General features: G+C 52.2%; 1 pseudogene; it reads left to right on the top strand.

Annotated features, from left to right (window-relative positions):
- The first annotated feature begins 71 nt into the window (after positions 1–71).
- On the top strand, positions 72–25,537 carry LOC119095785 (uncharacterized; annotated as a pseudogene).

The raw sequence follows: 25,537 nt of genomic DNA, 5'->3' as shown, positions 1-25,537 counted from the left end.
CCACGATATCGCAGCTGGGTGGTGCGAGGGGGAGGAGTTAAGGCACCGCGGGGCGCCAGTACAGCCTCAGCGCTTGGCCCGGTAGGACCATACTTTTGGCCGAACGCTAGCACCGGTCCCGCGCGGTGTGCGGTACAGTCTGTGGCGACCTTACGCGACCCCATGCGCCGTGGGAAACAGTGAGAAACAAGCAGGCCACCGGTCTCCGCCTGCCCGGCCTGGCATTCGGCTGCGGTGTGGAGACACCAAGCACCCGCGGAACCCGCCAAACCGTTCTGCGTGAAGCGTTCTTGTGTCGCTGCGTTCGACAGATGCGGTGTTGAGCGTGACCTTCGTATCACTCTCAAGGTCATGCCGGCGCTCGTCGGCAGTCGAGCGAACTGCTCTCGCGGTCCTTACAGAGAACGTTGCATCCGTCTCACGCAATCGAGCTCTGCTGATCACTATGAGCTCAGTGGGCTTCAAATGCTACAGCCGCTTCGCGCGGCTTGACGCTGGCGTCGCCGGATCACCCAGGCACTGCCGAGAACGTTATCGCTGAATCCGCCAGGCATCGTGGAGAACATAAACGTTGCATCAGCCAGGCTCCGCCGAGAACGTTAACGCTGAATCAACCAGTCTCCGCCGAGAACATTATCGCTGAATCCGCCAGGCATCGTGGAGAACATTAACGTTGCATCAGCCAGGACCCGCCGAGAACGTTAGCGCTGAATCAGCCAGTCTCCGTCGAGAACATTAACGTTGGATCAGTTACGTTTTTCGCGGATCGCTGACACCGAGTCGTCTGAGCTCAGCAGTGCAGCTGATCGCCCCGCTCCTAGGCCGACGCCATGAGGCGGCTCCGTCTCTGGTGCTGCCTCAGGCTCTGCACACTTCAGACGTTCGCCAACCTGTTCGTGGCCTCGTTCCTCGTCTACAACGTGTGCGTGTATGTCTCCCGTAGCTCACAGGTGAGAAGCTCCTGCTACATCTGGTTCAGCGATCGCCATTGGACAGCCGTTTGCCTGAACCGCCCAATGTTCGGCACTTTGCCCATAACAAAGGTGATTCAGCGGAGGCCAGCGGCCACAAGTTGACGGCAGGGGCATGCTCAGGTGATTCATCGGAGGCCAGCGGCCACCAGGTGACCGCAGGGAGCATGCTCAGGTGATTCATCGGAGGCCAGCGGCCACCAGGTGACGGCAGGGGCATGCTCAGGTGATTCATCGGAGGCCAGCGGCCACCAGGTGACCGCAGGGAGCATGCTCAGGTGATTCATCGGAGGCCAGCGGCCACCAGGTGACCGCAGGGGCATGCTCAGGTGATTCATCGGAGGCCAGCGGTCACCAGGTGACCGCAGGGGGCATGCTCAGGTGATTCATCGGAGGCCAGCGGCCACCAGGTGACCGCAGGGGGCGTGCTCTGGTGATTCATCGGAGGCCAGCGGTCACCAGGTGAAGGAGCGTACTCAGGCGAACAGCTCAAATAAACTCAGTGAACATGGGATGGACCATGTAGGCGATGTGATCAACCCACTTCTGTACTTTTACACTAAACCTGCAATTTGTATTCATTGGTCTTTTGGCGCTAAAAGAGGTTGGGACGTGCGGGACTCTAAGCAGAGGCAGGAAAGAAGATTTAAACGCTCGACAGCAGCTCTGACTCCCATGCAAGAAATGCATCGGCGTATTGCACGTGCTATGAACATGACCGTAGCAATGTGTTCAGATAAGCTCCCATTCGTACTGGATGACCAGTTAGTCATGCGCAAAACAAATTATCCAAAAGAAAACAACGCATGGCTTAGGCTAGCGGCACTGGTATTTGTCGTGATTTTGTTCAGCTACTTTTCTGGCTGTTGACAGCATGTCTTGAACGAGTTATCACCCTTCAGCTGCGTATACCTAGTCTTGCACTGCGCCCGCCGGTGGGTACCCACATATGCGCTGAAGAGTCTCAGCTCTTGCACGTGGCCGCTACTGAGCAGCTAGGCAGCCTGGCTCCGTGCAACGACAGGGTAGAAACATGAGACACCGATCCGCCTAGCCCATTTCTCGCATTGCAATGCACCCCGGCAGTGTTTTGGTTACCTGCCTGCAATCGTTTGAGTGGCGACAGTGTAAGTGATGTGGCATTTCAGTCACGAGTCGATAAAGAGGTCCATTGCTGCAGACGGCACGCGACGCCGGCTGCTTCGCTCGACCAGACATTTACACGCCCATGCCAGTCCGGACCACGTCACACACATCACACACATCACATACATCACACACATCACACACTCAAGCGCCCCTGGCGACAGGCCAACCGGGGAATAATCCGCGGAGACCAGACCTCAGCGTCGTCACGACCGTTGATCCTGTCAACGGGCTGCGCCCTGATCGACCCGTCGTTCCGGGCAGGGCGGGGGTACTCAGGACGACAGGCGCCGGTCTACACAGCTGCGGCGCGGCTGCAGCTGCTGACGTACAGAGCAGGCCTGGCCTATCTGTCGCTCCGGGCGGATCGGGCTACCAGGGACGACAGGCGTCGGTCTACACAACTGCGGTGCGGCCGCAGCTGCTGACGCACAGAGCAGGCCTGGCCTATCTGTCGCTCCGGGCAGATCGGGCTACAAGGGACGACAGGCGCCGGTCTACACAGCTGCGGTGCGGCTGCAGCTGCTGACGTAGAGCGCCGGCCTGGCTGGCTCGCGTTCACACGGGCTCGGACGGGACCCGAGAAGCTCGCGTGCCCTGCAGTCGGCTCTCGTGGGCTCCGCTCGGCCAGCGCACGCCATTGCGGAGATTTGGTCCTCGGCTCAGGCGCGGTCCGCACAGCCTGGCAGATCTGCCAATGCTGTGCGGACGAGCCGACCGAGGCGCTATCTGTCCCCTGGCGCGCCCTATCGCCGCGCCACGCTGATAGCGTGGCAGATACGCGGCGGGATAGCGCAACATGCGTTTTGACCAGCACGGGCGGAGTAGCGCGCGCAGCTGGCAATGTTCAAAGATGTCAGAAATGCTGTAGCATCGTTATTTCATGCATATAAGGCATGCGGATGAAGTGGGGTCATTTCGGGCGCGACAACGATAACAGATAGCTGGAAGGTTTTGCGGCCCGAAACGAAGGCATGGTTTGCGGACAGGGGAGCCCTGCGTCCGGTGCGGACAAAAGAGCCACGCATCCGTTGCGAGTCTGAAGCCACACGTGTAGTGCGGACGGTGGAGCCATGTGTACAGTGCGAGAAAGGGAGCCATGTGTCCGGTGCGGACAGAAGAGTCATGTGTACGGTGCGAACAGAGGAAGCCAGATGTGCCGTGCAGGCAGGGGAGCCATGTGTACGATGCGGACAGGGAGTCATGTGCACGTTGCGGACAGGGAGTCAGTCATGTGTACAGTGCGGTAGTGTGTATCCGAAGTAGTATCCCCCCCCGCGCTGTAGAGTGTGTAACTGGGGCAGTATCCACACCCTGCAGTCTGTAGTGTGTATCTGAAGTAGAACTCACACCATGCGGTCTGTAATGTGTATCTGAGGCGGCAATGTGTGTAAAGGCGGCAATGTGAGGTGTAATGTGTATCTGAGGTCTGTGTGTATCCTCGCGGTCTGCAGCGTGTACCTGAGGCAGAACCCACACCCTGCGGTCTGTTGTGCGTACCTGAGGCAGTATCCACACCCTGCGGTCTGCAGCGTGTACCTGGGGAGAACCCACGCCCTGCGGCCTGTAGTGCGTATCTGAGGTAGTATCCGCACCCTGCGGTCTGTAGTGCGTATCTGAGGTAGTATCCACATCCTGAGGCCTGTAGTGCGCGTATCTGAGGTAGTATCCACATCCTGAGGCCTGTAGTGCGTATCTGAGGTAGTATCCACATCCTGAGGCCTGTAGTGCGTATCTGAGGTAGTATCCACACCCTGCGGTCTGTAGTGCGTATCTGAGGTAGTATCAACCCTGCGGCCTGTAGTGCGTACCTGAGGCAGTATCCACACCCTGCGGTCTGTTGTGCGTACCTGAGGCAGTATCCACCCTGCGGTCTGCAGCGTGTACCTGGGGGAGAACCCACGCCCTGCGGCCTGTAGTGCGTATCTGAGGTAGTATCCACACCCTGCGGTCTGTTGTGCGTACCTGAGGCAGTATCCACACCTGCGGTCTGTTGTGCGTACCTGAGGCAGTATCCACACTGCGGTCTGTTGTGCGTACCTGAGGCAGTATCCACACCCTGCGGTCTGTTGTGCGTATCTGAGGTAGTATCCACACCCTGCGGTCTGTAGCGTGTATCAGTGCCTGCACCCACGCCCTGTGACCTTAAGTGTGTATCTGAGATAGAACCCACACCCTGAGGCCTGTGTTATGCCACAGGAGACCTCCCCTTCTGCTGCATTAGCTGCAGACGCAACAACCCCTTGACTTCCCAGTGTGCTATTTGATACCTGAAGCTGCTGTTCTTTCCCAAAGAGTGTATTTGAGAGGCCTCTGCTGCCTACACAGAACTCGCATCTGTTGTGCTTGGTCTCTGTACGCACAGCTCCATTTAAGGCCATCGTTCTCTCCCCATAGCGGGTATCTGGGGCCACTGTTCCTGTCCAACAGAGTGTGTGCGTGAACCATCGCCTGCTTCGTAGTTCCGGCGTGTTCCAACGTGTCAGTTTTCCGACGTAGATGTGGGGTTGATATATACCTCAGATGTGGATGTGAATACCTCAGATGACGTGGATGTGGGGTTGATATATATATATATATATATATATATATATATATATAGATTGAGATATATATATAGTATATATATATACATATATATATATATATCAGATATATGTATATATGCACTCAGATATACCTCATGAGTTGTATATCTGAGGCCATAGTTTCCTGCGAAGTGTTACCTGAGACACTGTCTTCTTTCCGGAGTGTGCATCGGAGGAGCTGTTCACGACAAGGGTGTGTTTCTATGCCACTGTTCCCTTTTAGAGTGTGTATCTGAGGTCAGAATCCGTCTCCAGTGTATGCATCGAATGCACTGTTCCCGAATCCGAGAGCGTATTGTGAGGCACTGCCCGTTGTCGTCCGTTGTTGTCTAAGGTTTGTATCTTAAGCCACCTTCCATTCCCAGAATGCGCATCGAGTTGAGCGTCACCCCCTGGACTGAGCGTTATGATTTGAGGACACGGTTCGCTCCTCAGTGCGTTATATGAAGTCACTGACCCTTCCCCAAGAGCGTGTGAGTGTGTGAAGCTACTGTTTCCTCTTAGCGCGTGTATCTGGCGTCACGCCTCCCTCCCCCTCCCCCCCAGCGCGTCACGCCGAAGTCACCCTCCAGTCCCTCCAGCCAACCTCCAGTCCCTCCAGTCCCTGCACTCACAGTCCCCGTCTCCCGCCCACAGAATGAAGAGCTGAGGCCGGCAGAGGCGGCGTCAGCCGTGTTCAATCCCCGGACGCTGCTGGCGCCGGTCGTGACCCAGGCGTCCGTGGACGAGCTGCCGTCTGTGGGCAGGGTGCCGCCGGCCGCGGACCGTCACGATCTGGAACCCACTGACGTGTGGCAGAACGTGACGTTCTCCGTGGTGAGCCGGTTGAGAATGGAACTCACTCGGACGAAGCTTACCGTCACAGCTATCTTGCTAGCATTTTCCAAACATTTTTTTATAGCCATATATCAAAACAGTCAGCATCTTTGGCAAGCACGGTCACTGATTGATCACACCCATACAACCATGCGCATCACGTTCATGCGCTGCATCGCTACAACTTCAGCATGTGCTACGCCGGCCTCGCGGCACGCGGCGGGTCCGAATCCCCGAGAGCTGCTCAGATGACCTAAGGTTAAAATAAATATGTTTTTACGAGTTCAGCTTTACTTCTGTCAACCTCGTCACATGCGTCAGCTCAATCAGCCCAATCACAAGCAGGTGCTCATAAATGACGACTCATGGCAGCATCCATCCCCGGCAGGGGAAGTTTTTCGTCTTCTCGGCGTACTTCGAGCGGCGCATGCGGCCGCGGTTCGTGCGCGTCATCGCCACGGGACGCGTGCACCTGCCGTCGACACTGCGGCCCCTGTACTGCCGTCTGCACTTCAGCAACGGCTCGGAGACGACAGTGCGGGCGCAGCACCGGGTCATCAAAGAGAACTGGGGCCTGGCCTACACGGCCCGGTTCGTGCTCTGCCCAACCGACGAGCCGCCGCGTGCCGTCTCGCTGTTCGAGAAGAGCGCAGATCTCGGCTCGAGACCGGTGAGTGCCTTGGGGAGAGGATGAGGTAGTGAGTGATTGGTGAGAGAGAGGATGAGACGACGAGTGCCGCAGGTAAGGGAAAATACTAAGCACCCTGGATGGGTGGAAATAAGCAGTGCCTCGAGAGAAGTTAAAACAACCGTGTTTGCCGAAAAGATGGTTGAGGTGGTGAGTACGTGGGTGGAGGTTAAAATAGTGATTGCTTTGGGAAGTTGAAATGGTGAGTGTCTCGGGAAGGTTGAAAACAGTGAGTGTCTTGGTGAGATTTAATTGGTGAATGTCATGTGAGGGTTGAAATAGTAAGTGCCTCGGGCGGTTGACAAAGTGATTATCCCGGGAGTTGATAGCACAACTGCATTGAGCAGAGTTCATAAAAGTAAACCAAGCTTCGAGCAAGCCTCGACAGACCTCAAAAAGGCGAGTGCTTTAAGGGCCCGAACATGGTGAGTACTTACACCGAGAGCTAAAATGGTACATGTTTCGAATGGGCTTGAAACGTAGGGTGTCTTGAGAGAACTGTGACATGAGCATCTAAGTTCTCTGGGACCGGTTCAGTCACGGCGCCTGAGATCTGAGCAGTCTCAAGTGAAGCACTCCACATATGCGTGCGGTGGTGGACACGGCGAGATGCTGGGCGCGGTGCACAGGCAAGCGGGGGGGGGGGGGGGGGGGGGGGGTGAAGGCAGTGGCGTAACACAAAGCAGGGGCCCAGGGAGTGGGCTGTGGACATGCTAACATCCCACAGAGTGTCGTTTTGGCTCGGTGAGAGCATGGTCTTGGGCAGCATTGTTCATGCGAAGTTAGGACCAGGGAGTGCAATGTCTCACCAACACATGGCGAGGGCGCATGAGAGGTTCGCACATGGCAGGTTCTCGCGTGCCAGTACATGGGAAGCTCGCAACTAGGCCCGGGGAGGCCCTGGCGGCGTCAGTCGGCATTGCAAGGCCCAGGCCGATGGCAAAGCCCGTGATGCACAACGTGAAGCCGACTGGAAAACGGATGGTTACTAAGAATGCATTCGCTGCACCACGGCACAGGAAATGGTTGTGTGTTATACGGTCGGTGGATAGATCCACGCCCAGCGATGCAGCTACCCGTGGCACGTGGTATGCGGAACCGGCTCCGTGCCTCCACCACTATCGGCGCGAAACAAGAAACGCGCCGTCTTATCTCTAGTTTCATCACCTTATCTAAAACCACCTTATCTTTTGTTCATCTTATGGCCAAGCCACCTTATCTTATGTTCATCTTATGACCAAGCCACCTTATCGGGTATTCACGCTGACTCAGCATTTACATGTTGTGCGCGCGAGACGCGCGTAAAGCGCATGTGACGTCATATGGAAAGTGCGACGCGTAATGTATGCCAGAGTCCCGTTCTCCATTACCCAGTGGAAGCCCATTCTTTACCTATGACGTCACGACTCAAGCCCTGCTCGGCCGAGAGGCGAAGTAAGTGCGTTTGCTTACGAGTATGTCGTTGGTCCTGACGTAACAAAGGTCGTTTGTTTGCGAGTAAGTCGTTGGTCCTGACGTAGCGACGGTCGAAGCGCTCTGGACGGTCTTGTGTGCCCGGCAAGAAGGCAGGTCTTGATCTCATGTTTTATGGAAAATGTGATTTCAGTTATATGCGATTTCTTGGGCCTGAAAAGAATGATGTATTCAGCCTTGATAATGTATTCAGCCTTAAAAAATAATGTAGATCGCTTGCAATAACTGCAGATCACTTGCAATAACTGCAGATCACTTGCAACAACTGCAGATCACTTGCAATAACTGCTATTTGAATAATATTCAAGTGCGACATTCCTGCGCTTCATGTCTACATAGGATTTGACCATCTGATTCGGCTTTTGCCTGGATTCGGAATTAAGGGTGTTCCTCAGCGGTGTGTACCTATGACGGCACCTCAGCGGGCGGAGTTCAGGCCGTAAGCCAAATAGGAGCTGAAGCCCGTCGCGATGCGAGTCGGACTGGTTAACGTTAGCGGGGTAGTAATAGCTTAAATCAAACGAGGGCAAGGCTTCCTCCCAGCAAGGGTTAAGGCGGGCGCTGTTTGAACTGAACAAGCTCAGAAAAACAATGGTATTGTGTTTGTTCTCCTCAGACGAGCAAATGAATGCTATCCAGAATATGGCTTTTCAGGCCCAAGAAATTGCATATAACTGAAGTTTTACCACTTTGGCGCCTTGCGTCTCACAGTATTGCCGTGGACTGAGACATCGGACATGAAAGGGAATGTTCCGCATTTAAAAAAATATTCCAGAAAGCATCCGGTATAATGACATAACATAACTTATAACTATGCACTTAGGTGTACCTCGCAATATACTTTTAGGCTGGAAAGGCTGCTCTATTTGAATGGCGTTATCCTAACGCCATGGATGCCTTGGTGGCCTTGAAATAGTTAACGTGAAATAGCTGCACATCTCCACGGGCGTTTGCCTCAGAAACCAAGGCAGTTAAGGTGTCAAGAAGGGTAGGACAGTGAACTGCAATAAAAGCTCTTTTAGAAGACTATTTCAATTCAAAACCGTATGAAATGTGAAACACTTCCGTTAAAGGAAGTGTGCCACCTTTGGGACACATTTAAAAAAGTGCTGTAGTGAAACCTCAGGACCAGTTACTCCAATGATATCAGCGGGTAGTGCTTCTGCAGTAACGTCAATACATAATGATAGTAAATTAAGCTATTTCCGGGTTCATATTGCGTTATCAATGATTTGTAACAGCACTTTGTTTCTTGCCTGCAGTCGCGACCACCGTCGCTATGGCATCGCCGTGTGCACCTCCAATGGTGCGAATAACAGAACGTTTGTGATTGGCAAAGGGTGGCAAGGGCCTGTTGCCAAAAGCACACTGGCTGAAGTTTGAGCCAACGCGACTATTGACCACGTGATACTACCATTTGCAAAGCCAAAGTGCTTAAAGTCATGAGGGAGAAATCAAAGTCATAGCTCAACGCTTTGTTGAATTCGCGGATAAAAGCTTCATCTTCGCATAGGCTTTTGTCTTGACAGGGAGTTCCAAACTTTTGTAGCATTTATTACACAAACATTTTGACACATTAGTGTGTTCCAAACATAACAAAATCAACACGTTGAAGAAAAAAGGCAAATGAAGTATATTACTTTTGAAGTGGTGAATATGCAATCAAAGGAGGCTTCTCCCGCGTGAGCGGCTACCTCAATTGAAATTCTTTGTGGTTCAGAAGGATTTCCGAACACTGGAACTACTTATCAAATCGTATGTGTCTGCTCTGAGCATAGGGGAAAAGCACAAAAACGGTGGGATGCCCCCTTTCAAACCACAACAAAGTAATCGACTTTCATAGGACACATGTCACGTCTTTACAGATGTAGTCTGAATCTTTTTTGTGGATATATTTCTGAGATCAGAGCGCACGCCAAGCACTGCTTGTTTCGTGAGTCCAGGCCCCCACTATTTCTTTATTACTATTTGTTTTATTGCACACCACACACGCTGCTCAATTTCAGACCAGCGGCAGAATTTGATGGCGAAGGTCAACGTAACACAGTTTTTGGCACGCTTCATGCTGCCATCTGGCGACATGAAACCTTTAGCGTAGCTGTTTCCATCGGCCACAGGCCATCCCAGGCGAGGGTAACAGCGAGCATCTCATACAGCGACCTGAACCCAGCCCGCCACGCGGGGTTGAATCGGAACAGGCGTTCTAACCAGCCGAGCTGTCGGGATGGACAAAGACAATTAGAAAAGTTTGCAAATTGCTCCGTTGTAGACAGAAAACTCCTCAGAAGGGAAAAGTAAAAATAAGGAAATCGAATGCATCAGGCACATATGGTGAAGCTTTACAAAAATTCAACTCGGAACAAATATTTGGTGGGACCAAGGCCGTGTGGGACCAATATCTTTATCTCCAAGACTAACCGCAGGTCATATGATCCACTTCTGTGAGATTTTGCGACTACTTCCCAAATAGTTGGAACCAAACTGGCCATTCTGACTTATCTCTCGTGACCGTATGCGGTTTTGTTCTGGCCACCTATTGTTCTAACCGTTAACCGTTGTCAACCTTGTTGGGTTTTTATAAAATGCAGAAGGCTAGCAGCTGGGGACGAGTTTTGGCATTCCGCTTTTCACAAGACCCCACCCAAACGAATTTTACAGGCTCACAAGCCCCCTCAAAACAAGGTTTCCAGCAACGAAATGCTGTATGTATGCATAGCATATACACAAATTGTGTATGCAGAGGCAACACCCAACAGTTAGAATTAAAGGACGTGCAGCATGTATTTGTTGTAATATCAACTGTTAAGTAATTGTGATCGCAGTTTTTGTTCTTCCCTGGCGGCCGGTATCGTTTATGTCGACTATGGTGACATTTTAAAGGAGTGTGTAAGTGTGCACGGGGGAAGAGTCAGACGATTTGGACTGAGGGGAATGCTTTTCGGCACTAAACTCGTATAATTATCCCAATGTTTGCTTTGATGATTGGTCCACAAATAAAAGACATGTGGACATATGTGACGAACCCAGGAATTTTACTTTCTATATTCGAGTCGGGGTGCTAAGTCGATAAATTTGACCTGACCTGCCCCAAAACCTGATTTCTCCCCCTACTTAGGCCTCTTTAATTTGCGTCTTCAATGCCAATACCAAAAATATCTAATTCGCAATGTTGATTGATTTTAAAACCAGCTTACACAGGAGGAATTTCTTCCTTTTCAAAGCCGATGTGGAATTAGAGTTGCAATAAGCATAGAATGAATGGTAATTCACAGAATGATTATTTTAGCGTGTTGACCGGCTGTGATGAGGGAAAATAGGCTTATTTCTTTAATCCAAGGTGTCCTGAGGCGCAAAAACCGATATTGTGCTGAGTGGCGTGGATAAACACGTACAGAACTGTGGACAATATTTTGTGTATGCTGCCAAGATGTGCCCGCATCTGAAAGTGGAACTGAACTTTCACGACCTTCTCAACAGACACGTCGATAATTGAGGGACAGAGTAGGCAGATGGCGGTGACCGGGGGTCCCCAGAGTGTCTGTGTTAAAAAGACCATCCCTTTGACAAGTATTGAAAGTTGCTATGCTCAAAAAAGGGTTTGAGCTCTTGTTGCTTTAGCATTAAGAGTTGAAAGTTCTCATGTTGAAAATCCTATGCCTTCAGTATGACAGCAGGTAGTGGCTTAACCACACTACCAAGCAGGCAAGCAAAGCACTGGCCATCATGGCCCGAGCTTTGCCATGATGAACTCGAGAGAACAAGAGAACGACGTTTCGAGAACGACGTTTCGAGAACGACGAGAGAACTGGACGTTTGAAAACTGCGCTCATGGTCGGATTTCTTTGCAAAAGGCGATCAGCACTACTGCAATATTCCTTTCACTCTGGGGCATACCGCACAGAATGTGTTGATTTCATTCCTCGTCCCTTTATTGTGGTGCAACCAGGCTGTTGAAACAACGCCGGACGCTGATTCAAGCCGTCCCGACCCGATATGTCAGTCGGTTCGAGCGGCTGCCTTCCGATACAACCAACGGTGGCGAGTCGGGCTCGAGTTGCCACAGGCGTTTGCTATTTATCCGTGACTGGAATGACCTGTGGCCGGGGGCAGCGGCCACGCTAACGGCCAGGTGAAGTAAATTTGGCACGGGAGCGCCAGGACGGGCTCAAGGGCAGGATGGGTCGTGTCGAACATTCCAGCACGGTATGCTTTCACCGAAAAGTTCTGCCTTTGACACTTTTGAATTTGATGCAGGAATAGTGGGGATGCATGTTCACGTGACAAGCACTGATTATGGGAGGCGCTCATTCCATAAATACATGCAATCAAGAGGCTCGAACTGAATCGTAAAGAAGTCGTGGCCAACAGCTTAGCGCACTACAATTCGGCAAACCTCCTGGCCGCTAAGGAAGTAGTCCCTATCCTGCAAATGAAGAGAGCAGTGTGTGTATGTTCTGATTCCCAATCGTGTAAACGTAGTAGTGTCAAAATCCCTTCTCTGCTGTGAGAACGGTTGGCCAGAACAACTGGTTGAAGTATCCCGACTGCTCCCAGGGTTGATTAACACTGCAATACCAGATTCGCAAAGGAGTCACAGCAAGCCGAAACGAACGGACTTTGTCAGTGAAACCTACCGTTTATGCCTACAGGATGGGCCGGACAGCTTTTTAACTAACGTTTTACTTACCAGCGACAAGTGAATTTCTCTCACAATCAAGACTGCGACGGCATTGGGATAATCCACATATATATATATATATATATATATATATATGTATATATATAGATATGTACATAATGAATTAAATAACTATCCAAATACATAACTAAATATATATATGTATATATATATATATATATATATATATATATATGCATTATCTCTAATAGCATATTTTATATGGTGTGGTGTTAGATAGTTGTGGATAATTACATGGATAATTATTAAATTCATTATACTTTATGAAATCATCATTCCCTGGTAAGCCATGACACACACACAAGAAAAACAACACCAGTGTGAGACATTAGCGATCTCGCGCTGATCGAATCATCACTCTTCAGAGGAAGCTTTAAGGACGAGGACGAGGACCCTGTCAGCACCACCTCTGAGGACGAGGACGAGGACCCTGTCAGCACCACCTCTGAGGACGAGGACGAGGACCCTGTCAGCACCACCTCTGAGGACGAGGACGAGGACCCTGTCAGCACCACCTCTGAGCGCTACACCGCTACCGCTCAGATTCCTCCAGGGCGGCCTGGGACGACTGCACGTGATCGGTCCGGGAGGTGGTGGCCCCAGCCGGACGGGGCGACACCGTACACGACACGGTCTTCGCTGGATTGGTTGTGGGCCATATTTCTGGAATGCCCGTCGGCTGAAGACTGCCGTGCTGTGGCTTCTCACTGGCTCGATCTGTCGCTCGTGGACTTCACACTGTTGGGTAACATCAAAAACACGTCCACGTAGAGGAAGCCAGCGAGTCTTCAATAACTCAAGGCCGCCTTCAGGCTTCAGATGGGACGCATCACCGTCGACAGCATCGACCGGGGAATCAACCACCTGTGGCGTGTTCAGCTGTTGCGCTTCCTGGACTACCAGGAGCCCCATCTGGCGCATATTTTGTAGTTACGATTTGAGTGATGGGCAATATCTAATGGCTACCACTGTAGCTGCTCGTGTTTTGTCATTTAATTGGAGTGAAATGCTACCATGGCTGCGGTTCCTCGACCAACACGCCGTCTACTGTTAAGGAAAACGTTGGCTGACTTTTGTCTGTGGCACTCAGTACATTACAAATTTGTCGCGTATTGTGGTCCATTTTATTTTTACCGCTATCAACTTGCGCTTTCTCCTAAAAATCTATCAAAAATTGCACACTGACTTTACAAATGAGGAAATTGGCATGACACCAGAATTAGGTGGCTACAGGATACCATCTGGTACAAAATACGCTTTATATTAATAGTGTCTTGTTTAGGTACCTGGCATACCTACAGTTCAGATACATTTGCTGCATGTTTTAAGTACTGTGTTCCCTGGTCGGCCCATATGCATTGTTGGGGGGGGGGGGGGGGGGGGGGGGGCTCAGAGGAACATTTGGGCGGGGGAGGCTTAAAGCATCGTGGAAAGGAGGCCCCAGACCCCCGCAAGAACATGAAGTGCCGACCCGGAACGAAACGCAACATGGACCATGAACATAAAATAAAAAGGGAAGCATTCTGCATTACATTTTGACAACTGGTTTTATGAGTTAACATTTGGCAAGCCGACCACTGGCTAAACTAAATGACCCACGTATTCTTACAGCTGCGTGCCAGGCTGGCAGCTGGCATGCCCCGAAGCAGGTACGGAGAAGTAAGACCTAATGACTTGTGCTTTTAACCCTTTTTAGGTGCATTCAAGCCCGCCACAGACGTCTTAAACCGTTTGTTTTCCAGAAAATAAGCGGGTTTTGTGAATTATGTAGTGCTGATATGGGCGAATGAACCCGTGATCCTAAGCGACGTGTCGTGTAGATACGACAGTGTTAAAAGCATCTTTCCTTGCACAACAGCCAGGAGAATGGACAGATAGCCCGCCCGCTGGTATAAACATGGACTGCCGCTTGAGAACGAAACACAGCATAGGCCCAGTAAAATAAAGTAAAAATGGTCAAAAGCACAAATCATTTGGCCTTTCTATTCCGTAGCTATGGCATGCTCTGCCTCAGGACATGCTGGCTGTCAGCCTGGAATGCAGCTGTAATGACATGCCGGTCATTTAATTTGGTCAGTGGTCAGTTTGCCACTAGTTGCCGACGACCAAGATCAGCAGGCAACACTAATGTTGATTCATACAAGCCTGGATATCATACACGGAATACAGATAGTAATACTGTCTTATCTACCTGCATAATGTTTGTAGCAAATGCACTTAACAACTGACCTGCCGGTTAAGTTCAAAACCCACGCGGCACGAAAACACACGTTTTACTCAGCTCTTCCCTCAAAATGCACCCTTAACAAAAGTTTGAAAATATTGTGTATCAATAGGCAACGCACGCAACTACGGTCAGCATCAGCCGTAGAACGACGAAATTGATCCAGTAGACTCTGAGCATGGCTCAAGTGAACTGCGCGAAGCGTAGAGTTTAAGTGAAATACACGGCGTGGAAGGGTTAAGCGCCAGAGCTTCTTGCAATGCCAACATTTCATTGACGGCGATGTCCTACAAATGTATTCTCCATTTATGCATTTCACGATGACGTCCTATGCTGAGCCGCAGGAAGCTACCGCAAGGCCGTGGTGACGACTTGATGGAGAGAAATATCCTGAGACTTGCTGGCAGATGGGTCCTTGATAGTCTAGTGTCTGCCTGATTATAGCCGAGGGGATGAGAACCTCGGGCAGATGCTCCGATGCTAGATAGCTGTTATCGCAGCAGATAGTGCCACAGCTGTTCGGCTGCAGGGGCGCAGCCTGGATTTTTTCAAGGAAGGAACCCGGAACTCGGTGAGCACGCATCACGCCGTTTTTTAACTTGCTGTTCGGAGCTATCTATGATGAAAAGCGGAACATCCGGGCCTAAAGGACCCTTCCACAGTCATCTCCACTGGCTACGCCCCTAATTTGCTCCCACAGCGGCCAAAACTGAGCCCCTGCGGACTGGCAGGAGAAGCTGCTACCATATAAGTGAAGAAAACCAATCGCTTTATGAGGCTGCTACTGACGGCCAACATGACAATTACAATACATCACAAACCTGCATGCCTAAGTGAAACATCTCGGTATTCCCCCCAAAAATGTGGTGGAGGGGAGGAAGAGGGAGTGTGTGTGTGTGGAAGGGGGGGGGGGGAGGGGAAGGCGAAGGCGTTTACTACTCCGGGGTCTTTACTGATGCAAACCTCTGCCATTGGCTGCATGGTGAGCGGGGTGTGGTGCAGAGGGGCCTCGCCTTTCACACTGGCGTGACCTCACCGCTCACGTTCTCACAGTGCGTGTCTCGTCGATGTCCGCCCGGTCTCATCCGTTCGGAACGCGTGCCAGGGCTGTCAAAACAGCTGCTTTTCCCCGCGCGTGACCTGACCTGACCTGTCCTGACCTCAGGTCACGGTGCAGGACGTGCAGCCGTCGGCCGCCCGGCTCGGTCGCGTCGCCGTTTGCGTGAAGCCGTTCCATACGAGTACAAACCGGGCCGTCTGGCTGGTGGAGTTATCGAGTTCCACCGGCTGCTGGGGCGTCTCCCGCTTATTATACAACCACACGGTCGGTCCGGACGTGGAGCGCGTGCTGCGCTTATACCAGAGTCGCGACTGGTCACCGTACTGCCTGGCACCATAGCGCTCAGGTGGGTGTGCCCTGACATACTGCTCAGTTAATACTGCTCAGGTGTGTGTCTGTGGTGTGTGTGTGGTGGTGTGTTGTACATACTTCTCAGGTATGGCTGGACATACTTCTCAGCGTGGGTGTTGCACGGAACATACTGACTCAGGTGGGTACTGTCCAGGTGCATGCTGCCCAGGTGGGTACAGCCCTGATGCATACTGCTCAAGTAGGTACTACCCTGGTACATACTGCTTAGATAGATACTGCTGCTGCGTGGTACATACTGCTCAGGTGGGTGCTACTCTGGAACATACTGCTCAGGTGGGTACTGCCCTGTGACATACTGCTCAGGTGGATGCTACCCTGGTACAGGCTGAGACGGGTACCGTCCTGGTATAATTGCTTATGTGGGTACTGCCTGGCACCTACTGCTCAGGTAGGTACTCCTCACCGCTCAGGCCCCTGGTGCGTACTGCTGAGGCGGACTGCCCTGTGCCCTGGTACTCACTGCTCAGGTGGGTACTGGACTGACACTGCTCGTGGGTGGGTGCTGCCCTGGTACGTGCTGCTGAGGTGGGTACTGCCCTGGTACGCACTGCTCAGGTGGATAATGCCCTGGTACAAACTGCTCAGATGGGTACTGCCCATGCATATCTCACTCAGGCAATGCCGCGCTCAGGCAATGCCCGTATGGAGATATGGTGGCTATGGCTGTGCATATAGTGCATATATAACTGAGGAACCAACCAGTCCTATCATTAGCCTTCTGATGCGGTCCGTTTTTTTCCGTTTGGGATGTTCCGACTGACATGCGTACACGTGACTTTGAGTTGTGAGCAAATAGCCCTGGAATGGCACATGAGGCAAACTGACACTTACATGCAAATAGTGCAACCCAGCTACTCGCGTTACGTCGTTGCAGTATTTCTCTGCCTGGGCTTTCACACTGTGGCTAATGTTGTCTGGAAGCATGCATGCAGAAGGCAACAGAAATGTACATGCATTTAATCGTTTACATCATGGGGCAGGACAATGATTATGATTGATATGCCAAGCCAGTGAAGTTCTGGTTTGAATACAAAGAACCGTGATGGCGGGGCGTAGACAATACAAAAGGACAGAGCAACAGCCGTTTCCTGACTCTCTGTATCCCAAAAAGCCAAGCCTTTGATTTGCCCATTACAATGTTGTCAATCGCTGACACAGACGCCGACGAGGCCTCCACGTGCTCTGACGTCCCACCCGTCACCAGGTCTCAAAAGGAAGTGCGCACGGAGAACATGTTCGCGGCGCTCAACGACTGCCTGTACCGCACCATGTACCGGTACTCATACACGGCGCTGGTGGACGTGGACGAGTACATCGTACCGCGCCAGCACGCTGACTACGGCCAGCTGTTCGACCTGCTCGGGGGCCGCGGCCGGGAAACGTACGGCTCCTACATCTTCCAGGTGCGTCGACGGAGGGTGCCAGTTGCGCACCCGCACTGGCGGCTGGAGGCCCTTCAGCACTGCTAAACCGGTATCCAACACCAAAGGGACATCTTTCCTCGAGTTTGATGCTGAAGTTACATCAACTATACAATTAAACATGAGGTCTGCGTCCAGGCGCCTCCTGCGTTTCTTGGCTTCATGGAAGTTACCTCGTGTCTGCATGTGTGACACATATGTGTATGCGTCTGTGCGCATGTGTTTGCGTGTTTGTGAGGTGCGTAAGTGCATGGTGCGCGCATTTACGCCGGTTGCGTTATACGAAGCGTTAATCCAGTGGCAACATGTAACTTTCTATTACTCTGCGGGCAGCCATCGCCTACACCAACACGGCGTAGCGTGCAACACCATGGCATGGCAAAATGGTCCTGTCTGGAGGAGTTTCGTGCTAGTTCTGTCGGCTTTCCCTGACATCAATAAAAAGTGCACAACCGATGACATACTGACAAGCACCCGCATCTGGGGAGGGGATGACCAAATGTCTATCTCTGTCTAGGTCGGCGGACCCTGCATCTGTAAGGCTGGCCGACTGTCTGTCTCTGCCTCGGTCGGCGGACCCTGTATCTGTAAGGCTGGCCGACTGTCTGTCTCTGTTTAGGCCGGTGTACTCATCTGCGGAGCTGACCAACTATCTGTCTCGTCTAGGTCGGTGGACCCTGTATCTGCGGGACTGACCAGCCGTCTGTCTCTGTCCGGGTCGGCGGCCGCACCGCAGCACCTCATTACCACCCTGCTCTCATGCGTTCCAGAACTGCTTCTTCTACCTGTACTGGGAGAACGACACTGCGGTGGCCGAACGACTGCACCTCTCCGCGCAGCAGGAGAGCCAGTTCCCCTACCTGATATCGCTGTACAAGACGCGCCGCGTGCGCACGCCGCACCGGTTCTACTCGCGCAGCAAGTACCTGGTGGTGCCGGAGCGGGTGGTGGAAGCGGGCAATCACCAGGTCTGGGAGCACGCGCCAGGTAAGCGCAGACGCGGCGCGCGCGGCGCTGCCACACGTGCTCTTGGGCCAGGAAAGACTAAAAGAAAGGGTAAGAGTGCGTGGTTGTTGACAGTTCATGCAACATAGCTGCCAGCAAAAGTCGAGACCATCACGTAATGACGAAATATCAAACTTGATTTGTCTTCCATGAAGTTATTCTGGTAGCTGGCATGTCCGCAGCTTTGCATCCTACAGTTATTGGGAAGACGCGGGCGGGAGCTATGTAGGCTTTTATCACATCATCACGGCGTTATCAAGGCGAAACCTAGGGCAGATTCATAGCAGGCGTTCAGAACTGGACTGACAGTTTACTGCATGAGCTATCATGACGTTATTTATCCTACACTGACCAGCACGAGCATAACGGGCCTTTACGCAGCAGGCACACAGCGACACGATCTGGCCCAGCTACCACCCGTACTTGGCCGGGCTCCAGAAAACCCATCCATTGTGCGCAGCTGCGGCGAGAGCGACTGTATACGCGACAAGAAACCTCACCGCCGTCCAAGGTCTAAGCCCAGGTGTCAAACCCTGGACGCCCCCCCCCCCCCCTTTGTCGCCATCCCCTCAAGCCTGGCAACGGTGTTGTGTGCCCAGCGCACAAACGTCACGCGCTATCCGTCTTATCCGGCCCAGTAAACAGGGCTGGGCGGTTTGCCGCGCGTACCGCCCCGCACAGGGCGGTGTGTGCAGTACGGCCGGCCCAGCGCGGCCGAGAGCTCAGCCGCCTTCGGACAGGGCTCCACCTGGTGCGCAGACAGCCAAACTGATCACCGGATGTAGGTCAGCAGCGGAGTTCTGAAAATTACGGGGAAGACGAGAAACGGAACACACGAAGACTTGTTTTTGGTAAATGCGATGCATTGACGATGACGTATGGCGAGAAAACGCGAAGCTAGTCGTTCATTTCTGTTCGGTGTGTTTTAGCTGGTTTGTCTTTCTTTACAGTGGAACAGGTAAAAGTTTCCTATCCAGATGATGGGTGTTGCAGCCCCTGCCCCACTCCCACCCCACTTGAGTTCCAGCCCCCAACTTGGGAAGAAAGTGGGCGAAATCTGAAGAGAATCTTGTTTGTTGACATATTTGGAGCATGCTGAGTCCTTTTCACTGCCCCCCTCACACGTTTTGTAAAACTACTACCCTGCAGGTGAAGGTGTATTATTTGGAAACATTTTCATTCATAGGGACCGATTTTTTCACCAAAATAAACTTCCATCACATTTGCTAGCATCGACTCCCCAACTGTACGACATTAATGACACCAATCCAAATTAACTTTGGGCGGCATTCCGAAGATCGTCTAAGCATATTCAATGTCTTCAGCCCAGTGCCAAGTGTTACACGCGCTCGATTGGGGGTCAATTTCATTCCCGCAAAGGTGCATCCAAAATATATTCCAGAAGACGATGCTTAGCCTCATAAAACTCTGCATAACTGTAGACAATTATATAGCGGATTTTTTCGTGAAACAAACTGCATTTACCATGTAAGATCGCTGACCTATGGCAGACCAACACCAGGCCGTAGCTGTCAGCGAAAACAATTTGGTGTGTGTGTGGGGGGGGGGGGGGGGAGAATCGGTCGATCTGATGCGACAACGAATTGGTAAGCAAAGCCATGATCTCTGATACATTTGTAATTTGGTCAGGCGTGGAGGTCAGACAGATGCCAAAAATCCGCCCGCTTTTGTACCGGAGGGCCTGCTTTCTGGGGTAGTTTCTGGTGCTCATCTCGAGTTTTTTTTTATAGCCAAGACTGCAGTAGACCTTTTCCATGGAAGTAAGAAGGGTCCGAATAACTCACTGAGCTAAAATGACAGTGATTGACGTTTTTAAGGAAAATACCGTACATCATTACCCTTGACCTTCTTGTAAAATCATAAATAAAAACAATCCCGTAGATTTCTGGTCACCATGATCTCCATAAAGGTCAAACAAGGTCCCTGACCTAAAATGAGCACCAGTGACCTTATGTTTAGAACATGTATCGATGTTCAAGGTGGTTCCATGGGCATGTCTGGGGGCACCCTGGACAACAATCTGTGTTTTCACCTTATTCTACCCGAAGGTCATGATCTAGGATTAAGAAAGATCACACACAGGCTAAGCCACCTCGTAGATTTGGTGTGTCTAGTTTTCTTAGTGTTTTTATCTTAGGTGTTCGAATTGACCCCCCTCCGAGCGTGTGGCATTTGATCAACCACCCGGGTATGCTTTAACGCTGCTTGGAGGTGACTGGAAAGGCATGCACATGACAAATTTATTGAAAAAATATGAAAACTGACGATGCGCTTTGTGCCTGCCTTTCGTTGTGCTTCCGAGAGTGAAAGATCTTTTTGTGCGTTTTGGTTCAGTGACAATCATATATCTAACTTCCCTCACACCTTTGTTCTTGGACTTGCATGACAGCTTTTGAACACAAATGCCATGATCCTGCAATTTTGCTTCTTTCTTCTATTCAAAACACACCTGGAAGCTTTGTTTGGTATGAAGGTACTTTGCATGATATCGCCAATACTCAAGATTTTTTTATTTGTGTTGCTTATCTTTATCTCCACCATATCGCACCTATATTTATCTATGTGTTTATCTTGATACGTCTTCATATTTCCTTACATGATTTATCCCTATCTGATATGTTTGAAAAGTGCTAGCCATCTCTCCAATCCCACATATCTCCTTCAAACTTTATCAAAACATGTCATTCCGTGACAATGGGGCGACTAATTTTTCGAGCATTAGACAACTTGACCTGACCTAGAGCAATGACTTGATCCACAAGACCGCTTGGAGGTACTAAAAATATGCCAAGGAAAAATGGCGAGGAAAATGTACAGAAAATTTTCCGCATGCGTCTTTTCATTTTTCCGTTCAGCTCGAAAAACCTCCGTGGGAGATGAATGCCCCTCCCCCAGTTGGGTATCGATTAGGAACCTGTACCTGCTCACATGGCGGCAACCACTTAACACGCCTATCGTGTAAACTCCTTGCCGTCTTAACGTTACCCTCGACTAATCTGCGGAGACCCCTTTTATCAATGTCTTCCTTGTCTTTAAGCCCATAGGGTTCTTATCCCTGGTCGCGCGCAAGCTGCAGGCACTGACCGGAGAGAGGCACCCATGGGCGGATACCGACCCGAGGAAGGTACCCAGGAACTTCGCCACAAGGGGTAAGGGCGAAGCCGCCTCCTTGTCGTTTAGCAAGGGTAGCATATATTTTAGCTACCCTTCATGGAGGCCCCATTTTATCGACAGTTTGCTGCCAATGACCAGGACATGTATTGTGTGCTCGAATGTTCTAGATCTTTATCTGCACTGTGCCGAGAAGAATCCTGGAAATCGCGATAAGATCTCCTGACCGATGGTACAGGGCAGGGCACTGGAAGCTAAGGTCTCCTGACCAATGGTACAGGGCAGGGCACTGGAAGACAAGATCTCCTGACCGATGGTACAGGGCAGGACACTGGAACATAAGATCTCATGACCGACGGCACAACGCGGGGCACTGGAAGATAAGATCTCCTGACCGATGGTACAGCGCAGGACACTGGAAGCTAAGATCTCCTGACCGATGATACAGGGTAGGGCACTGAAAGATAAGATCTTCTGACCGATGGTATAGGGCAGCGCACTGAAATACAATATCTCCTGACCGATGATACAGGGCAGGGCACTGGAAGATAAGATCTCCTGACCGATGATACAAAGCAGGGCACTGGAAGATAAGATCTCCTGACCGATGGTACAGCGCAGGACACTGGAAGATAAGATCTCCTGACCGATGGTACAGCGCAGGGCACTGGAAGAATTTACGTAGCAGTGGACAGTGGCGAGAACGCCACTTACGGAACGAATGAGTTATTACCCAGTTATGCTCAAGTACTGTAGTGAGGGTTGCCTGATCCTGTCCCCGCACTATGACAGGCTGATAGCGCCGTCCCTACCTGTAGGGTTGCGTTTCTTAAGTACAGGCATCCATGTGGTCATGACTTTCGATATATGTATATGATTTAAAGCTACTGACAGTTGAGTAAGCAGTTGCATGCGTTAAGCAATTACGCTGCCTGGTACAAGCCCAAAACTTGGTAAAATGACACAATATTCATAGAAAACTGCATCTAAACTTCACATAGTTTCGACCCCAAGCCCCAGCCGTCCACACTTTCTTTAAAGCCTAAAGTCTTTCCACAATCACAGCTGCCAGCCCCCTGCTCCTACCCTAATTACCGCCGGGCCCGCGGCCTCGGCGGCGCGGCCTATTGAGCGCCAACGCGGCGGGCGACAGTGAGCGACCAGCCTGCATATTGCATGGCGCGGCGCCGTTCATGGCGCAGCGTCCCTCGGCAACGCGGCCAGCACACGGCGCGCCGCCCGGTCGCCGCTGGAACATGGCACCGACGCCGGGGGACCTTTCACCGCGGTCTAGACGGCGCGGTCGATCGGAGGGGGCCGCCGGGCGCCCCTGGAGTTGCGTGTCCTCCGCTGGCGACCCTGGCGCCGAGCGCGTCCTCCGCTGTCCGCCGGGTGACCCTGATGCCGCGCGCCCTCCGCTGGCGACCCTGGCGATGCGTGTCCCTCGCTGGCGACCCTGGCGCCGAGTGTGTCCTCCGCTGTCAGCTGACTCGCTGGTCCGGCGGTCTAGGCTGTCCGGCTTGCTGGCAGGACCGCACAGATCGTCAGCACGTGACATCACCAGCCCCAGCCACGATGTCATGCGCGCTGTGTGCGTGAGTTTTTCGCGTGGCATCGCGACGATTCCAACGCCGATTCCAAAGGATTCCAACGCTGCGGTCCGGCCGCCGGTCACCACCTGCGCCAACACGGAGTGGTCAGATAGGAGGCTTCATCACCTACATCACGTAACGCTGGATCTCTCTGGGGCGATGGGAAGAGGTGATCAACGCCATCCTTATCTCGGCTTTTCTCGGGCAATACCATGCGGTTAATGCTGAAGATGGTGGCGGTAGTAATGCCTCAAAGATAGGTGTTGTCCCGGCGTCAACAGTTTGACTGCTTGAAATGCATTTGTCGCAGTGCATAAGGTGTTTAGGGAAGTGGACTTTTGCACCCACAGTTAAATAAATAAGAGATAACATACACATAGGAAACGAGCAAACTCAAATACGCTTAACGATGGCAAGAGTCCACCAATGCATTAAGGAAAAAGTCGGTAACAGCGAGCAGGACCATAATTTCAAGCCCATATGTCATGCTAAGTTAGGTTAATTGCAGACATAAACCGGCCTATCTCAATTACCGTCACGTGGACGTATAGCTAAAGAAGCCAAGCCCAGTGTCAAGACCACACAAAATGACCATTATTAGACTAAACATCCAAGATCACCAGCCTGGACATGCTCTATGCAGGAAGGAGCCGTCGCTTCAGTGCACTACGGCAACCAATGACGCCAATTATGGCCGCCCGCTGCCAGACATCGTTCGGGCACATCAGGCTGAATACCGTGGGAGGCGGAAGTACGTAACCCCAAACAGCCACCGCGCCCTGTCGCCGGCCGGCCCGAGCCTGAGTCCAGCCGGACCAGCCGGTCGGCCCGAGTCCGGCCGGACCAGCCGGTCAGCCCGAACCTGGCCGGACCAGCCGACCGGCCCGAGCCCGGCCGGGCCAGCCAGTCGGGCCGAGCCCGACCGAACCAGCCGGTCGGGCCGAGCCCGGCCGGACCAGCCGGTCGGGCCGAGCCCGGCCGGACCAGCCGGTCGGGCCGAGCCCGGCCGGACCAGCCGGCGCCCCGGCGATCGATGCGTCGTCACGTGTGATGTAGGCAACCGGTCATACTGTGGCGGCGCCGGCTTTTGCAGGGCGGCAGCGCAAGAGTTACGAGTGCATAGAACGGACTGCGAGCCGCCGACAGGCCTGCAGCCTCACCAGTGGGGGCGGGGATGGGGTGTCCTGATGCGGAGCGTGGGGTTAACACCCCATCGCGGCATCACCGCGGCGCCTGGCTGTCCACACGCGGAGCCAACGGCCTACCTTCGAGGGCGATAGCCGCCCGAGACTGACAGCATCAGGCCGATGACGGGCCGCTCAGGTCACCGACCTCAGCAAGAGATGCGAAACGACTAGCAGGCGTGTTTCTTGGTATGACAGGTCATCGACATCCGGCTTTAAAGTTTTAAGGTCTTTTTCTAAGATTTAGCGTGGTATGCAATCACACCTGAGCGGAATGTTGTGCTCTCGGACACCCGTTCATTCCTTCCTGTTACTTCTATTCCATTCCATCCGTTACGCTAGATCAAAGCCTCCCGGCCGCCTCCATGCGTAACATAATTTATGGACGACCATTAATGGTGCAGGCACGCCACACGATTCAGTTACCTAGCATTAGAAGTTAAGATTTATTTGAACGACTGCATGAGCGGGTGCTCGGCAGGACCATTCAAGACGGTCTGGCTTTTCTAACTGGCTAGAACCATCAATATGGAAGCGCCAGTTTCGTAATGCATCCGACCGATTTTCAAAGCTAGCTAACTTTGCAAAGAGAACGATGCAAGTGAATTGTAAGTTATTGGCGTCCCGCAGCGTTCACTGAAGGGTTTGAAAGTCTGGAAGAGAACCCCGCCGAGCCAAGAAGTTTACAGTAGGTTCCGGGCAATTTTACAACCATTCGTTCCAAATTTGCGGAAGTTCGACCTGAAGAATTTGCAGAAGCGGGAGAAAAATTGCCATTTGCCCTCATGGAGAAGCACCGACTGCGTGCCCGTCAACGGCCACAATCGCGCCAAAAACGAGAAGCTGTCTTTTTGGCGCGCCCCGGTCCTCCGACCAGCGGGTGGCCGTGACTGGATCAATCAAAGCCTGCCGTAACGTCCCGCCCTGACCCGCACCGCCCTCCGCAGGATTTCGCTCGATGAACGTCGGTGAGCACTTCGGCCTGGTGCATCACTTCCGGATCTGCGAGTTTGGCGGGTTCGACTGCATGAAGAAGGACTCGATTGTCGACCGGACCACGCACAGGTTCATCAGACCTCTGGCGGGCCAGGTCCTCGCGGTGTGCGACGCCATCTTTGGCGGCAACTGCCCAGTGGCGCCGCCTCTCGGCTCCCCGTGGTGATAGG

Source organism: Pollicipes pollicipes, unplaced genomic scaffold, assembly GCF_011947565.3.
Source record: "Pollicipes pollicipes isolate AB1234 unplaced genomic scaffold, Ppol_2.1 Scaffold_4219;HRSCAF=4965_pilon_pilon_pilon, whole genome shotgun sequence".
Lineage (NCBI taxonomy): Eukaryota > Metazoa > Arthropoda > Thecostraca > Pollicipedomorpha > Pollicipedidae > Pollicipes > Pollicipes pollicipes.
Note: the sequence above shows the minus strand (reverse complement) of the source record. Positions and strands in the feature narration are given on the sequence as shown.